This window comes from Choloepus didactylus, chromosome 2 (assembly GCF_015220235.1).
Source record: "Choloepus didactylus isolate mChoDid1 chromosome 2, mChoDid1.pri, whole genome shotgun sequence".
Taxonomy (NCBI): Eukaryota; Metazoa; Chordata; class Mammalia; order Pilosa; family Megalonychidae; genus Choloepus; species Choloepus didactylus.
The window spans coordinates 117,015,512-117,034,332 of NC_051308.1; the positions used below are offsets into that span (position 1 = coordinate 117,015,512).

At 46.2% G+C, this 18,821-nt stretch overlaps 2 non-coding genes and 1 pseudogene across 2 annotated transcripts; 2 read left to right on the forward strand and 1 right to left on the reverse strand.

Moving 5' to 3' along the window:
* The first annotated feature begins 1,632 nt into the window (after positions 1-1,632).
* Positions 1,633-1,766, forward strand: LOC119528350 (annotated as a pseudogene).
* Positions 1,767-9,347: 7,581 nt separating this feature from the next.
* Positions 9,348-9,519, reverse strand: LOC119528400. Its single transcript, XR_005215699.1, has one exon. It is a non-coding gene; the product is annotated as a U1 spliceosomal RNA (small nuclear RNA).
* A 5,288-nt stretch (positions 9,520-14,807) lies between these two features.
* TRNAN-GUU lies at positions 14,808-14,881 on the forward strand. Its single transcript has one exon. It is a non-coding gene; the product is annotated as a tRNA-Asn (tRNA).
* The last annotated feature ends 3,940 nt before the right edge of the window (positions 14,882-18,821 follow it).

Genomic DNA, 18,821 nt, shown 5'->3' on the forward strand with positions numbered 1-18,821 from the left:
CTAGGGAAACAGAATCAATGAGAGGTGTCTCTGACTACCAAATTTGTAAAAGTGACTCACGCAACTGTGGGTATGCATGAGTCCAAATTCTGTAGAGCAGTCAGCAAACTGTCAACCCCAAGGAAGATGTCCGATGAACTCCTCAGGAAATGAACGGGCAACTTCCATGAACTCCTAAGGAAACTCTTCACTGGGCAGCTGAAGAAGTGAAGGTTCTCTATCTGGCTTGCTTATAAGTCTTCAACTGGTTAATTGGATTAAATCCAGCCAATTGCATTCTCTCATTGTGGAAGACATGCCCTTTGGTGAGTCATCAGTCACAGCTGCAGTCAATTGACTGATGATTTAATAAACCAGCCTATTGGTTTATTAACCAAACTCAAATGTCCTCACAGCAATTGTTAGGCCAGTGCCTGCTTGACCAGGCAGCTGAGCACTATCACCAGGCCAAGTTGACACCTGAACCCAACCATCACAGTCCACCCCTTGTCAACTTGGCAGTTATACACATCACACAAAATGATAACCTATCTCTAAGTAGATAACAATAATAGACATACATTTTGCCTAACAATACTCTGCTGTGCAGCATACAACAGGAAACACACTAAATCTCTCCAGAATAGGGTGCAACTCCTCGGGTGACATTAGCTCTTAAAATTGATTTCCTTTAGCTTAAATACAGCAAAATGAACAGTACAGGTTATGCCATATGATAAGGGAATAAGACAGAGAAGAAAGCAAAGATATTTGCTTTACAGACAAATACAAACATAATCATAACAAAACAAGGAGGAAGTATTCACTCCATCATAGTCCTCATTTCTGTAACTGGTCACGTGGCCATAGTTCATATTTACCACTACCTTCTTCCACTACCCATTCCATGTTCCCTTTACCCTCAGCAAGCACTTCAGCTGGCCATGGTTCTTTGCCTGGTGGGGTGACCCAAACCTTCATTCCTGAAGTTTCTTGGCCATTGGTAGTCCTGCCTGGATTGGGTTGTTGCAGTTTTCCATTGACTTTAATCACAGGGCATGGTAGTACTAAGAGACACCCTAGGGGATCTCCTGTATTCCAGGAAAACTATTCTTTATTTCCATTTTGTAGTTGCAGTGCTATTTCCCCTTGATAGTCAGGATCAATCATCCCAGCCAGTACAGTAATCCCTTCCTTGCCTGTTGATTCAGAGGCATAGGAAGACCAAAGTGGCCAGGCGGCAGTTTTAAGTTCCAGTTCAATGGGATTATTGTTGTGTTTCCTGGTGGAAGCACTCCTCCTTTTGGAACCAAGACCTGTAGACTAGCAGAGCTTAAGCTTGCAGGGACAGGAAGCAAAAATTTACCTAGTGGATCACTAGGAGTGAGAGTGAGTGGTGCCACTCCTGTTTCCACCCCTTGATTCCTGGACCCATGAATCCTGGCTATGGGAGAAACAGCACCATAGAGTGGATGCTGATTCAGAGCATACACAGTCTCCTGGAGAACACTGCCCCAACCCTGCAAGGTATTGCCACCTAGCTGGCACCGTAATTAAGTCTTCAACGGGTCATTCCACCGTTCTATCAACCCAGCTGCCTCTGGATGATGGGGAACATGGTAAGACCACAGAATTCCTTGAGCATGTGCCCATTTCCTCAGTTCGGGGGAAGTACCATGATCACGAAGGTGGTTTCCCAAGGCGAGGCTGGTCCATTGCACTCCGGGGCCTGTTGACCACTGCGATTTCTCCGCTCACAGGAGACTCGACTGCATAATTTGTCTTGTGGGGTCGGGGGAGGGGGGATTTGAGTGGTCGCTTTCCAGGATGTTCTCCGTTGTCACGATGATAGACCTGCGATTTCTCGGCCAGCTGGGGGCGGTCGGCAGTACTCCTCTCCTGCGCCCGCCTTACCTAACCTCTGCTGATTTCTCCCCGAGCTGTTTTCAGCGCTCCGAGCTCGGCCTGCCCGGATCCCGACAAGGCCACACAGGCGCGCTTAACTTAACGCTTTTTGTTTCCCTCTCCCTCTCCCTCCCTCCTCCCTCCTCCTCTCCTTCTCCCATCTAAAAGCCCCTTGAGTCCAAGACCAGCGCGTTTGCCCCAATTCCCGCTTTTCTCCAACCAGGCACTTCATGCCCAGCGCTCCTCATGCCGCTGAATCTCCCACCTGCCTCGCGCTCCCTCCCGGCAAGGGGTCGCACACCCAGAACAGAGTCCGGCTCTGGCTCAGGTTTCCGCTTCAGGGCGGGGGGATTGCTCGCGGGAGGGACCCGGCCGGTTTAGCTTGCGTCTGCAGGAGAAAGATGGGAAGGCATGGATATGCGCCCTCCCCATGTGAGAAGAAGGCCTTTCCAAAATCTCGTCGGGGAACTGAAGGAAGGAGGGCGTCTTTCAGGAAGAAGGAAGCATGGTAGCCTGTGGTCGCAGGGAGGCTCGTGGAGCCGAGCGCCCGATCTCTACCTGCATTATACAGACGCTATGGACATCTCGCTTGGTTTCCTCCTCCAGGTCCCCCTCCTCGCCCTCCTCCTCCTCATCTATCCTGGTGTTCTCTGAGTCCCTATCTTCCTTTTGTGCCTGGGAACCTCCCTCCTTCCACCCCAGATCACACATTTCCTTGGGTCTCTGGCTGGACAAATAGACGTCCTGTATCAGGCCAGAGGACCACTGGGGATTCAGAAAGAAAAGAAGGGCCACCAGATTGTGGCTGCAATAAGCTGGCCATTGTTAGGGGCTGTATGCCCCGCTACTGAGGAAGCTTTAGCAGCAAAGGTGGCCATAAGCCACCTCAGAGGTAAATTAAACTAGAAAAAGATATGAGGCTAGCACACGCAGGAATGAAAGATGCTCTGGATTAAAGTTTACAAATATTGGCATACCAGCACACTAGAGTAAGAGGGCATAAACTGCCCAAAGGGGAAGTTAGGCATATCCTGGCTTCCCCTGACTGAACCATAAAGTGTGGGACCCTGTTTATTCCTCATCAAAAGATGATGAGCCCCTGTCTGACTTGGAAATTGATACTAAGGAAAGTAAGCATGCTCGACCTCTGTTCCAACAAAGGATTAAAGCAGAGGAAGTTCAGCACCCTGATCCTCCATGGAAGGAAGAAGGTGGGGCAGTAGCAGCAGCTTCTAATCAGAAGGTGCTCATTTCATCCTGGGAGCTTTTTCCTCTGGTCGAATAAAGAGATATTAGTAACCAATATTGACAAAAGCCTGGGAGCCATTAGCAAACTGGTTGCTCCTGTTTCATTTTGTGTTAAACCTTGCTAATATATTATTTAGAATATTTTTAGATTTTTTCCAGTCAACCTGTGTTAGACTTCACGTGGGGAAAACAACAGTGGACATTTGCTGTGTGTCCACAAAGATACCTTCAAATGTGAAAATCTCCAGAAAAGCCTGACTACTCTAACAAGTTCTTGGGTATTGTCTGGTTGGGTAAAACTAAGGCTATTCCTTCAGCTGTTGTTAAAATGTAAAGTTATCCCACATTGCCTACTTCTGAATAGTTGATGGCTTTTCTTGTGTTGTTAAGTTATTGGAAAGTGTTTATACTCTATGTAGTACGAATTTAAAAACCTTTGTATACCCTAATTAGAAAAGGAAAAGCGAGGGAATGGGATTTTCCACAGTAGGCTGTGTTTGAAAGGACTAAACGAAGTATTGTGTAAGCACAGACTTTAAGTGGGGGTGAGCCCCGATATACCCTGTGACTTAGATGTGGCCAGTGCCAATATTGGCTTTGGGTGGGGTTTGTGGCAAAGGGAACAAGCTAAATGTGTACCTATTAGATTCTCATCCAAACTGTGGAAGGGCACAGGACTCAGATACAGTCCACCGCCGCCTTCCCGCCCGGACCCCTCCCCTCAGCCCGCGCTCCCGCCAACGCTGTGCAGCCACCGAGCCCGCGACCTCAACTCCGCGCAAGCTCCCAGCGCTGATTTCTAAGACAACCTTTCATACGTTCGGTTTGGACGATTGCAATGTCCCTGTAGCAATTCTTTCCGAACAACTGCCCCTGAAGAATCGTATCTGTAATCAGGAGGCCGAGCCAGCGTTGGTGGTTCAAGGGTAGATTTCTCGCCTCCCACGCGGGACACCCGAGTTCCATTCCCAGCCACTTGGTTCCCCGCAGGTCCTGCTTCCACCGCTTCCCTACCCTTCTGAAGGGTTAGATTAGCAAGTGCACTCACTCAGCCCATCTGTTCCATCCCAATACTCTGGGGTCCCCCCTGACAGGAGCAGCGGCCCCGAGAAAGCCAACCCAAACCCGCACAACTCACTGGAGAACCCATACTTACCATCCTTCGTCTAGTCCTTCCTCTTTTTATTTCTACTTTCTAAACTCCTGCTTTCATATCGAATTTCTGCTTTCATATCGAATTTCTGCTGACATGTGAGGTTCTTTTTTACTTTTATTTATCGAAAAATTAAAAAACAAACAAAAAACTATTTCAAAAAAAAAACAAGACAATAAGAAGAACAAATAACTTAAAATAAATACATTGCCTCCAACATGTTCCTACCATACCCCGTCCCCCCTCCACCACCAAAATTAACAAACCATAGTCGTTCCTGAGCATTCCCATAACATTGAGATTACCCTGCATGCCTTATCTGCTCTTCTTACGTTATGGTTCCCCCTTTACTAGTTGCTGTCTATCTCTACATCCCCTACATTCTACCACACAAAATATTTATTTTACATTTTTCACAGAGTTCACATTAGTGGTAACACACAATCTCTCTCTTTTAGTGCCTGGCTTGTTTCACTCAGCATTATGTCTTCAAGTTTCATCCATGTTGTCATATGTTTCACGACCTCGTTCCTTCTTACTGCCGAGTAATATTCCATCCCGTGTATGTACCACATTTTGTGTATCCACTCATCTGTTGAAGGACATTGGGATTGTTTCCAGCTCCTGGCAATTGTGAATAATGCCACTATGAACATTGGCTTGCAAATATCTGTTCGTGTCACTGCTTTCGGAGAACATATACTGAGAAGTGAAATTGCTGGATGGACGGGTAACTCGATATCTAGTTTTCTGAGGAACTGCCAGACTGTCTTCCAGAGTGGCTGTACCATTATACCATCCCAGCAACAATGAAGAAGAGTTCCAATCTCTCCACATCCTCTCCAGCATTTGTAGTTTCCTATTTATTTAATGGCAGCAATTCTAATTGGTATGAGAAGGTATCTCATTGTGGTCTCAGTTTGCACCTCCCTAGTGAAGCTAGTGAAGATGAACACTTTTTTTTCTCATGTGTTTTTTAGCCATTTGTATTTCCTCTTCAGAGAAATGTCTTTTCATATCTTTTATAATTTGGTTGTTCGTACTTCTGTCACTGAGTTGTAGGATTTCTTCATATGTGCAAGATATCAGTCTTTTATCAGATACATGGTCTCCAAATATTTTTTCCCATTGAGTTGGCTGCCTCTGCGGTCACAGTTGATTCGTCGGGGGGGGGGGGGGGTGGCGGCCGGTTGCTAAATCCTAGGCTCTCAGGATTGCTTGGAGGGTACCGGCGGCGGGGGCTCTTTCCCGGAGGCGAGGGCGAGGCGGGGGACTTGGCCAGGTCCCCGGCGGGGTGGCGTGCAAAGTATGGAGGGCGGCGAGAAAGGAACAGGCGGGACACGTTTCTTTTTAGGGTGAAGAAACCAAGAGAGTTTATTAGGGGAGAGTACAAGCTTATATCGGGCGTTTAGAGGGCGGGGTAGCTGTAGAGGTTAAAGGCTTGGATTGGTTCTGAGAGGGCGCGGAGGTTGATTGAAAAGGGGCGAGAGTTGCTCCGGTAACGGTGTCTGGCAACAATGTATGCGCACTGGTGGTGATGGGAGTTGCACTGGCAACGGGGAGTGTCCGGGCAAGATAAGAGGGTGGGGAAAAGGCGGTTCCCTCCGGCAAGCCTCCCCTAACAGTGTTATTTTGGGTGAGGAAATGGGGCCTGCCTCCGGCCTCACTTTCCCAGGCCCGGGGGACTGCGGAGGGCGCTGTCGCCCGTGCCCACCACCCTCCCCAGGGGCTGATCGGGTCCCCCAGCCCAGGCCCGCCAAGTTGAAGCACGTAATGAGTGTCCCGCATGCCTCTTCACCTTTTTGACAAATTCCTTTGAGGTACAGAACCTTTTGGTTTTCAGGAGTTCCCATTTATCTATTTTTTCTTTCATTGCTTGCGCTTTGGGAGTAAGGTCTAAGAAGTGACCTCCTAATAAAGGGTCTTGAAGATGTTTCCCTATGTTATCTTCTAGTAGTTTTAGGGTACTGTCTCTTATATTGAGGTCTTTGATCCATTTTGAGTTAATTTTTATGTAGTGTGTGAGATAGGGGTCCTCTTTCATTCTTTTGGATATGGATATCCACATCTCCCAGCTCCATTTGTTGAAGAGACTGTTATGTCTCCCATCTGCTTTTGCCGTTTTCAGTCTTCACGTAAAAGTCTTTCGACTGGGAGGCTTAGTTCACTGATGATCGTCCTAAGTACCTAATATTGACATGGAAAGCTGTATATTGTCCTCTAAGGACTGGTTTAGCTGCACCTTCTGCAGTGTACACCGCACATGAATTTCCATTCAGTTCAGAGTATTTTCTAAGTTCTCTTTCCATCTTTGCCTTCAAAAAAGAATTCTAAACTGCCAAATACATGGGATTTCCTTCCTACGGTTTTGTAACTGAATTCTAGATGCTGGTTGATCCTCTTCAAATGTCTCATGATGAGCATATTCTCCTCCAGAGAGTCTCTGATCTTGCCTCTAACAGGCACTTGGGGAACACCACACCAATCCTGATGCCCTAAGGTTCCCCACACTACCCAGGCTGTGTATTAGAACAGGAAAATCCACTAGGGCTCAAGTCTCTGGTCACGATTTTCGTGTACTTTTTAAACTTCCCCTTGTACTGTTTGTAAAGCCAAGACTGCCTTGTACAAAGAACCCTGGGATTTGAAGGGGCAGGGCCAGATCGCATCACCCTTATGCTGGGGGTTGGGAATTGCGGTCACACCTTAAGGTGGTGAGGACCACCTCCTTTGGGACTTCTCAAATTTGCCTGGGAAAAACCTTGACCTTTGTACTCTTTGTCCTCAAGAACATTGAACAGAAAGAGACCCAATAAACTATCGTTGGCAGTTGGCCTCACGGCATAAGGAGCTTTGAGGTCTGCATTTTGACGTTTTTCACTGACACCTGCAAGCATTAGTGGCAGGCTTACCATATGCCTTAGGTTTAAACTTTTAAAAGCTATACATAAAGCAAGCAAGCAAACAAACAGACAAGCCACACAGTTAAATAAAATATATTATCTGCTCTTACTTTGGCAACTAGACCTTCATAAGCACCTGGAGGGTAAAGCTGAATTTAGAGTCCCTGGATGACTTGGACACCACACTAGAGAAAGGAAGCATGGTGAGAGCCTTTCCCTTACCACTTGCCCACAGGCCTCCTCCAACCAGGGGGTGTTCTGCACCGTCTACCCATGCAAGCCCCATCCACTAACTCTCTCTTCCCAACATGTTATCCCTTGACACCTCCACCCCACCCCACCCCCACCTTTCCCTGGGCGTGGAAACGCTACACGTGGGCTAAAAGACACGTGGGCAAGGAATTCTGGGATTTCCTGTGGCTTGGATGGGCCCTTGAAGGAGAGGGGTGACGGGCTCCATGTGGGAATGTCCTCCACATTATCCTTGCCCAGTGAAAGAAAGCATAGCTGGAACTGGCCACTTGATATTAGGAAGTTGGGAGCATGCAAACAAAACAGAAGAGAGCAGAGAAAAATCAATCAGTGTCAAGGAAGCCAGCATATTGGGTCAATTGTCCAGAGTCCTCAACCTGAGATGGTGCCAAGCTAGGGAAATTTGCCCTCAAGGGCCTGAGTGTTGGCAAAAATTGTTACAGGTAATTTGGTTGGCCGTAGGATTGATACAAGAAAAATAATTGTGAAGCATATTTGTGTAAAGTATTCTCTGTGGCGTTAGTTTTGATAATGAGAGAACAGAACCAACTGATGATTCAACGGTAACTGTAGTGTTTAAAGGTATTATCAATATATTCAGACATCAAAGCTAAGCAACTGCTAAAAAAAGGAGTTAGCTGATAATACTGATTCGGGTGGTATTACTGATGAAAATAATACGACGAGATCACAATTCTCGGGCACGTGTCACCTTTCTTCCCTTATGGAAAGCTCAGAACTGAAGTGGGGCCCCTTTCCCTTAATCTTAAAACATCTGCAAAGCAACAGTGTTGTGTAAATGGCATTAGGCCACGAGGAGGAGGGAGTGAGACTGTGCCTGTACCAGTTAAAGGAAGCGAAATTTTACCATTTACGGGAGGCAAAGCTGCGGTTGCACGCATCAGCCAAGCCTAACCCTTTTAACAATAACTGCTCCAGGTCCAAATGAAACCCTTTGTAACCCTTTTAATAATCAATAACTGCTCCATTTCCAAGTGAAACTCTTTGTGAAATTGTTTTTTTGTGATCAAGAGCTAACTGCCAACTCTGCTTCTGTTCGAATAGCTTGCTTGCGTTTCTAGGATACGGTTTCTGTCCATATAAGGTACCAGCGCACACAGGTGGAAGCTGCTCACTGTTTTCCCTGTGTGGAGGGAGTCAAGCTGAGCAGTGGCCTGCCGACTAATAAAGGTTTTTAAATTCTAATTGGCTGTCTTGAACTTTAACTCGCGGGCACCGTAACAAGACCAACCCAAGGAAATGCGTGGTCTGGGGTGGAGGGGGGGAGATGGTTCCCAGGCACAAAAGGAAGATAGGGACTTGGAGAACAACAGGATAGAAGAGGAGGAGGACGGGGAGGGGGAGGAGGAAGCCAAGTGAGATGTCGGAAGCATCTGTATAACCCAGGCAGAGGTTGGGCGCTCGGCTCCACGGAGCCTCCCTGCGACCACAGGCCACCATGCTTCCTTCCCCCTGAAAGAGGCCCCTCCTTCCTTCGGTTCCCAGACGAGACTCTGTAAAGGCCTTCTCCTCACGTGGGAAGGGCACATGTCGCATGCCTTCCCCACAGGGCGCGGCCAGTTGAAGTACCCTTGTCCTGCAGGAGCAAGCTAAACCGGCCGGGTCCCTCCCGCGAGCAATACCCCCGCCCTGAGGCGGAAACCTCAGGCAGAGCCCGACTCCCTGTGCCGGGTGTGCAGCGGGAGCGCAAGCGTAAGTTAAGCGGAAGCATAAGTTAAGCGCGGCTGTGCGGCCTTGTCGGCATCCGGGCAGGCTGAACTCGGAGCGCTGAAAAGAGCTGGGGAGAAATCAGCAGAGGTTAGGTAAGGCGGGCGCAGGAGAGCAGCACTGCCGACCAACCCCCGCTGGCGGGGAAATCGCCACTCTATCTTGACAACATAAAACGTCGGGACAAAGCGCGCACGCAGCTCCCCACCAACTTACATTACACAGTCGAGATTCCCGCACGTGGGAAATCGCAGGGGTCAGCAGGCCCCTGGGTGCAGTGGGCCAGCCTTGTTCTGGGAAAACCACCTTCGTAGTCTTGGCATGGTAGTGCGCACCCCGCCCGCACACTTCAGCCTCCTCTCTCTTCACTGCACACGCACGGTCACCACCCTCCCCGCCACCCGCCCGCCGCCATTCTTCCAAATCGCTCTCGCCAATGTCATGCGCGCCCCAGCCACCAACCACCGCCCACGACACCGCCACCTCTGCCGCCTTGAAGCAGCCTCCGCAGACCGCCAGCCACTGCGCTGCCTCATCTGCATAACGCACAGGCTGCCTCTGTAGGGTCACTCGGCGTCACCTCCCTGGGTCTCGCTCTCCTCTAGGGTTACAACGGACACAGTATTTATCTCCACACCTCTTGGGAGGATAGACTGGAAAAGAGGAAACGCGGACGGTGCCCATGTGCGGTTGAACTATACAATCCGTTGCCTGGTTGTGGGGTTTTACTGTGACACATCCCATCGTGTTGATCTCGTGGTGTTCATTTTTACCCCTACCTTCTGCTCATGGAACTGATGATGACACTTCCATTTCTGCGTAGCTCACAAGCCGCCTGCGTTGGGCCCTGCACCGCCTCACTTACTCTACAGACGACGACCTGCAGCCCTCGAGGACCTCACCCAGCCGCTCGCCTCCCTCCCACCTTCGCGGGCAGCGCGCCCCAGTCACCTCCTCCAAACGCCTAGAAAGCATTTTACCAGCAAAAGGAGCCGAGGAGCCGGAGCTGAACAGCTGACCACGTCATTTCCAAGGGAGGCATTTCAATCGCCATGAATTGGCCTCTGCCTCTGCCTCTGTCCCTGCCTCTCCCTCAGTTATTCCGAGCTGAGTCCCAGCTGCGCCCTCTCGGCGGCTTTACTGTAGCGGGACAGGGATTTGAATCGCTGCTTGGCTGTGCCTATTGGGGAAGATGGTCAGTAGCCGTCTAAAGTCACTGCCGCATTACCATATGGTGGTTGGTCTGGACATAAGGGAAGACTCAGCGCGTGCTGTGAAGCTGCCCACTAGAACTTCGCCCCCTTCCCTGGTGCTTTAGGAGTGGTTGCGGAATCTGTTGTGCTGTGGCCCTTGGAGCACTGTAGACCTCTGCGGAGCAAAACGTTTCCCTGACCGGGAATCGAATTCGGGGCGCGGTGCTGAAAGCGCCAAATCCTAGCCGCTAGATCACCAGGGAGCCGGAAAGTACGTTTTTTTTTCACGTTGCTTCTTCCGGGTGTAGAAACCAGTACACTGAGAACTGGGAAGCCCCGGCTCACCTACCCTCCGGGAGCCGCGCGCGTCCCTCCAGGAATCGTCCCCGAAGGCCGGTGCATCTCTGCTTTCTGCACAAGGCGAGCCCGCATGCGACGCACCGAGCGCTCTGCCGGACCAGTGTTGTGCCCGCAAGTCCTGCCAAGACCACAAGCCAAGGAGTGAAGTGGATCCCCAGGCTGTACCTCCGAACTGATCTCCAGATTCGCCTTTGCGAGGCGGCAGCGTGTTGAGAGATGGTCGCGGGAGCCAGGCCTGTGGACCTGGTTAAGGGGAGAAGGCTGGAGGGGAGAAGCCCAAGGAGAGAAGGGGGCCGAGCACCGAGACCCTGACATCTCCATCTCTGCAGAATCGGGGACAGCCTGGAAGGAAAACTCGGTCCAGCAAGGCTTCGGGGTCCTGAACTGAACTCCTGATCTTCTCCCTACAACCTGCTGCACCTTGGGTTTGCCCAGTGTTTTAGTTTGCTAATGCTGCCGGAATGCAAAACACCAGAGACGGATTGGCTTTTATAAAAGGGGGTTTATTTGGTTGCACAGTTACAGTCTTAAGGCCACACGGTGTCCAAGGTAACACATCAGCAATCGGGTACCTTCACTGCAAGATGGCCAATGGCGTCTGGAAAACCTCTGTTAGCTGGGAAGGCACGTGGCTGGCGTCTGCTCCAAAGTTCTGGTTTCAAAATGGCTTTCTCCCAGGACGTTCCTCTCTAGGCAGCAGTTCCTCAAAAATTGCACTCTTAGTTGCATTTGGGGTACTTGTCCTCTCTTAGCTTCTCCGGAGCAAGAGTCTGCTTTCAACGGCCGTCTTCAAACTGTCTCTCATCTGCAGCTCCCGTTGTTTCTGCAAAGTGTCCCTCTTGGCTGTAGCTCCTCTTCAAAATGTCACTCACAGCTGCACTGAGTTCCCTCTGCCCATCAGCTCATTTATGTGGCTCCACTGATCAAGGCCCACCCCGAATGGGTGGGGCAATGTCTCCATGGAAATATCTCATCAGAGTTATCACCTACAGTTGGGTGGGGCACATTTCAATGCAAACAACCTAATCCAAAGGTTCCAACTTAATCCCCACTAATATGTCTGCCCCACAAGATTGCATTGAAGAATATGGCTTTTTCTGGGGGACATAATACATTCAACCCAGCACACCCAGCTTAGGTGATGGAAACTCCATCATATGCTGAGTCCAAGAAACGTAGACGCTGGTGGTTTCCTCAGACCCAATAGCCAACTGGTCAGCAATCCATGTTTCCTCATTGGTCAAGAGTGGACACTGATCCACACCAGGGTTTCTCAACCTGGGCACCCTTGATATTTTGGATCAGAGAATTCTTTGTTGGGCAGCTCTCCCGTGCAATGTAGCATATTTAGCAAGATCCCTGGCCTCTGCCGACTCCATACCAGTAGAATACCCCCCAACAACACCCACAAGCCTGCCCAATTCATGACAATCATACATGGCTCCAGACATTTCTTCTCACCTTTTCTGGAGTCTCACATCTCTTTCCGTTCAGTCTACAGGGATACTATGGGGGCCATTTTATTCTGCTACCTCGAGCATTCCAGAACAGCAGATGAGTGTGCGAGGGGAAGAATGTGCTTAGATTGTGGTCCCCTTCCCTCTGATCCTGCTTCCCAGCAAGTGCTACCATCCCGGCTCCTCCCCAATCCCACCAGAGGAATTAGGTCCTGGGTCAGCCTGAGCTCTGGTGACACCGGGTGGGGAACGACACATAGGGAAAACCACCTGCTCCTTTCGGTCCTGCCCAAGAGGAACCTCAAATTGTCCTGATGCAACATTAAAATGGAGAATCCACTCTTGTTGGGGGATGGATAGTGGGGGAGAGGTCAAAAGGAAGAGGAGAAATCCCGTGAGATTTCCGGATCTAAAGTTACCAAGAAATCGACCTCCTCTTGAACTGGGTCCTCCCGTGGCTGGGGAAGGTGAGTCGCATACCAGGGTCCAGTTTGCCAGATTACACAAAGCATGCAACATGGCCCGCCTACCAGTGACTAGGCAATCCCCAGACTTCCCACTTGGTAGCATTTGAACTTCCCTACCTAGGATTTCTGTGGATTCCAAGGATGCAATCGTTTTTGGTTTTCAACTGCCCTTATTGGAACAAAGGATAGCATGTAATGGAAACAGGAAAACACCAGAGAAGGCAGGGCAAATGTTGTTGAGACTCTGAAACACACACCCCTCTTAATTTTAATTGCAGTTTCCCAGGTAGACCCCACCACCACCACCACCAGCTTGGGCTCATTTTACTTTTAGTGCACAGCTGGTGGAACCTAACATGAATCTGGGAGGTTCACGGAAGAAGATTTGAAGTACAGTAATCATTTTTTTAAAAATATGCATTCCAAAAAAACCATGCTCATAACAAACACGTCAAGCTCACCTAGGCCATATTTATAAAGATGGTCAAGTAGAATTATACATAAACAAATGACGATGTCATCAAAGGCCTTTAAATATATGCTACTTCCACTTAAGTTCATCTCTTCTCTTTCTCCAAGAAGAGACATCCGCTGCCAAACCGAAAAATCAGTATTCTAGGTCTTGCCTATTCATCCCCGCTCCATATCTCAGGCTCTCCTGCATCTTCTTTCAAAAAAGTCAGCTCTCCTTCAGCCTCCGAACATCACATCCAACCATCAGCTTAGCGAATTAGGGACCCTCCATAGGACTCTAGCTCTCTTGAAAGGAGAGGAAATTGTAAATAACACAATGCTTTGTACATTTCACAGTTACACACAACTGAAGAAAACTGTTCCCAAGATTAAAGGCCTGAAAAATTAGCTCTTTTTTTCCTCCAGGAAAAATCCAGATGCATTGCTGATTTTTGAAGGCATTTTGCCTCTTCATCAGCTCTGCAAACAAGTGGAGGTTTATTCTTGTAGGGTACAATAGAGGATCTTTGGTCACAGAGGGGCAACAAGTACACGTGTGGGCATGTGTCCCACTCTGAAATGAGAAAGGTTAAGTGACAGCATATTTTGTTCTGTGGGATGGTTTCATCAGTTTTTGCATATTTCAAAATTTATTGCACTGTATGGAAAAGAAGAACAAAACTGGAAGTCTTGTACTACATGACTTTAAGACTACACGAGGCATAAGGCCACACAAGTAGAGAAATGGACTGAGTTGAGAGGCCTCAAACAGTCCCACACATACATGGTCAGCTGCTTTTCAATCAATGAGAAAGGAAATCATTTCAATAAATGGTGCTGAAACAACTGGGCATAGATGTTGGGGGAATAATAAACCTCTATTTCTACCTCACACTACATGCAAAAGTTTACTTGAGGTACATCCTAGACCAAAAAACATACATACTAAAGCTATAAAACCTTTTGAAAATATCTTTGTGACTCAGTAGAAGGCACGGTTTATTAAACATGATGAATACAGTATAAGTATGAAAGAAAGGAGTGATTAATTAAGCTCATCAATATTATAAATGCCTTCTTATTAAAAGACATCGTTAAGAAAGTGAATGGCAAGCCACACACAGGGAGAAGATATTCACAAAACACATCTGACTACAAGCCTGTGTCTAGAATGTATAATGAGCGCCTCCAACCTCATAATAAAAATATCAAACCACCTAAGTTCTTTAAATGGGTAAGAGACAAGTGATAACTCAGAAGAAAAGATACACAGATGGCCTTATATGAAAAGCTACATCAAAGAGTCCCCAATATTATCAGTTGTCAGGGACATGGAAATTAAAACCATAGAGAGATAACACCATTCCCAGTAGAGTGGTTCAAATTATAAAGACTGGAAACACCCAACCTTGGTGAAGATGTGGAACAACCACAACTCTCTCACACCTTGTTCATGGGAATGTGAATGGGTGCACAACGTTGGGAAAGTTTTGGCAAGATTTATAAAAGTTTTGCACGTACCTCTCTTTGATACCAGGAATTCCACACCTAGGCGTTTTTCCAAGAGAAATGAAAATATATGTCCACAAAACCGCTCATGCAATGAGTGTTCAAAGCAGCTTTATTCATCCGGCAATGGACTACTATTCAGCAATGAAAAATGGACTGAGTTCTCGATCACCATGGTTATCCAGGAACAGTTTCGAGGTGTCTCCGTGGCGCAATCGGTTAGCGCATTCGGCTGTTAACCGGAAGGCTGGTGGTTTGAGCCCACCCGGGGACGACGCTGTACGTTTCTGCAGCACTATATTCATAATCACTTTTATGCTCCACATGTTTTTGTTTTGTTTTGTTTTGTTTTGTTTTGTTTTGTTTTTTGATAAAGGAATCTCTACCCTATTTTGTTTGTACTATTATTTGGTCCTTCCCACATACTTTTTTCTCCCACTGCAAAACATCTTAATAGGTTCTCAAATATACACTTATTAGAAAAAATATCTGTATCTCTCATTAGATGATTATGTAAAATAAAAACACAAATCACACATTGACAATAACCCCTGCAGTCCAACAATATCCCCATCAGTACAAATTTACAAATAATTTTAAAAAGAAAAACTAGAGACAATAGACATTTAAACCAAGGTAACTGAGACTAGACTACATTAAGTACACTCATTCAAGTACAATAAAGTTGGCATTGCTGCTTATAATCACGGATAACACAATTTTAGGTGCAATTTCATACAATGGAATATGTTAAGTCATCTCTGATTCAACATGATGTCTTCAAGGTTTATCCATGTTGTTGCACATATCAGAACTTCATTCCTTTTCAGAACTGAACCATATTTCATCCTATGTTCTTCCGGTTTGCTATTGCTGCGGTCATGCAAAACACACAGAAATGTATTGGCTTTTATAAAGGGGGTTTATTTGGCTTCAAAGTTACAGTCTTAAGGCCATAAAAGTTGAAATTATTCAAAGCACATTCTCTGATCACAATGGAATACAATTAGAAGTCAATAACCATCAGAGACTTAGAAAATTCACAAATATCTGGAGGTTAAACAACACACTCCTAAACAATCAGTGGGTTAAAGAAGAAATAGCAAGAGAAATTGCTAAATATATAGAAATGAATGAAAATGAGAACACAACATATCAAAACATATGGGATGCAGCAAAGGCAGTACTGAGGGGGAAATTTAGAGCTCTAAATGCAAACATTAAAAAGGAAGAAAGAGCTAAAATCAAAGAACTAATGGAGCAACTGAAGAAGCTAAGAATTGTACAGCAAACTAATCCTAAACCAAGTAGAAAAAAAAAAAAGAAACAAGAATTGAAGCATAAATAAATGACACAGAGAACAAAAAACAATGGAGAGAATAAATAACACCAAAGTTGGTTCTTTGAGATCAGCAAGGTTGACAGGCCCCTAGCTAGACTGACAAAAGCAAAAAGAGAAAAGACCCAAATAAACAAAATAATGAATGAGCGAGGCAACATTACTGCAGATCCCAAAGAAATTTAAAAAATTATAAGAGGATACTATGAACAACTGTATGCAAACAAACTAGATAATTTAGAGGATATGGACAATTTCCTGGAAACCCATGAACAACCTAGACTGACCAGAGAAGAAATAGAAGACCTCAACCAACCAATCATAAGCAAAGAAATTCAATCAGTCATCAAAAAGCTTCCCATAAATAAATGCCCAGGGCCAGATGGCTTCACAGGGAAAGTCTACCAAACATTCAAAAAAGAACTGACACCAATCTTGCTAAAACTCTTCCAAAACATTGAAGAAAATGGAACACTACCTAACACATTTTATGAAGCTAACATCACTCTAATACCCAAACCAGGTAAAGATGCTAAAAGAAAGGAAAACTACAGGCCAAATTCCCTCATGAATACAGATGCGAAATTTCTCAACAAAATACTTGAAAATCGAATCCAAAGACAAATTAAAAAAAAATCATACCCCATGACCAAGTGGGGTTCATTCCAGGCATGCAAGGATGGTAAAACAAAAGAAAATTGATCAATGTATTGCAACACATTAAGAAATCAAAACGGAAAAATCAATTTATCATCTCAATAGATGCTGAAAGAGCATTCGACAAAATCAAGCACCCTATTTTGATTAAAAAAACACTTCAAAAGGTAGGAATTGCGGGAAACTTCCTCAATATGATAAGGGCATATATACTCAGAGATGCCTGTAAGGCGTTTGGCTTGTACATTAGGAGTTGTGAGTTGGAAAGGCAGGTTTGTAGTTGAGAAAGGGATGTGGGGATAAATGTAGATCTGATTGAAAGTGCAATGGCTAGACATGGTGCATGTCTTGGGTGCTGAGCAGTGGTCAAATAGAGCCAAAGCTATGAGAGGTCAAAAGGAAGGTCCAGGTCCTTCTTGAGATCGGGTTTACGACTCAGCCACAACCTAGCCCAACTTCTCAGCAAGAGTGGCATCATTGCATATCTTCAATCCCCATCTTTCAAAAAGTCATAATGACTCTAGTCCCAACACGTGGGGGAACTCTGCAGGTTCCTTTCCTCAGTTTCATTTCCCCAGCAAGAACTGGGAAAAGAAATCTCTTTTTATTTCAATTCCATGAAAGGACCTACATGTCAATATTTCAGCGATCAATAAATCGTTAAAGCCCTCTCCGTTTTATAAAACGGATTCACCAAATGCATCTCAGAGTCACAAATGGTAAAACTCAATGCACCACCGAGTCCAATTTAGGAAACTGTATTCCCCCTAACCTGTAAACATCGATTGCATGCCTACTCTAAATGAATGTTTATAATTAGGATATTTTACATATCCATTGAAATGCTTTGAACCCCTTAAAAAGCAGACTCACGATATTGCTATCATGATGGCATGACCGGTTCATCACTTTGGCACCAAAAGAAATAAAAACTAAAATAAAAAAGCAGCTGCAGAGCTCTACCTCCAATTGACCAAAATTTGTTTCCCCATTATCTCTATTTTGATTCTGACCTTTTTCTTCTAATTCTACTTCTGCTTCTTCTTTCTTCCCGGGATCAGAATTTTACTTACCAACCTTATGACTTAGGGCTCCTTCTGAGACCCACTGAGTAACATTTCGAAGTTGGCAGTTGAAGGTTTGGGGTCATAAACAAGGGACCTGGATGAATTTCTGATGTTTCTCTATAGGGCTCTCTAGGTGTGGTGGGAAAGATCCTTTTGCAGATTTGGAGTTTGCGCTAACGAACAGGTAAAACGGGTATTTTGATAGTTTCGTTTGAATGCCATGACTTTATAGTGTTGCCTGAAAGAAGTCTCCTTGGCGAGGCAATACTTTAGGTGTCTGTAGGTGTTTCAGCGCTGATTTCTAAGACAAGACTTTGTACATTCGATTTGGACGATTGCAGTGTCCTTCTAGCAATTCTTTCTGAAGATTGCTGGTGAAGAATCCTATCTCTAGGGCTGGGGCCAGAGTAGCGTTGGTGATTCAGTGGCGGACTTCTCGACTCCCACGCGGGAGACTCGGGTTCCATTCCTGACCAATGCAACTTGTGCCACGCGGGTCCTGGTTCCACGGATCCCCTTCCCTTTCGAAGGATTAGATTAGCAAGTGCACTCCAGTCAGCCCATTCTTCCCATCACAATGCACTGTCGTCCTCCCTGCCCGGAGCAGCGACCCCGAGAGACCCAGATGAAAGCAAACTCACACCCGCACAACTCGCTGGAGAACTCATACTTGACGTCCTTGGTCTATTCCTTCCTCTCTTTGTTTCTGCTTTGTAAACTCCTGCTTTCCCAAATTGAATTTCTGCTCCCATTTGGGTTTGTATTTTTTAAACTGTATTTATTGAAAACTTAAAAAGCAAACAAACAGAAAAATATTTCAAACAAAACAAAACAATAAGGATAACAAATAACCTAAAATAACTACATTGCTTCCAACATGTTCCTACCATACCCACCCACCGCCCCCCCCAACAAAATTTACATACCGTATTCGTTCCTGAGCATTCCCATAACATTAAGATTACCCTCCATACCTTATCTGTTCTTAGATTATGGTTCCCCCTTCACTAGTTGCTGTCTATCTCTACCTCCCCTACCTTCTACCACATAAAACATTTATTTTACATTTTTCACAGAGTTCACAGTGGTAACATACGATCTCTCTCTTTTAGTGCCTGGCTTATTTCACTCAGCATTCTGTCTTCAAGGTT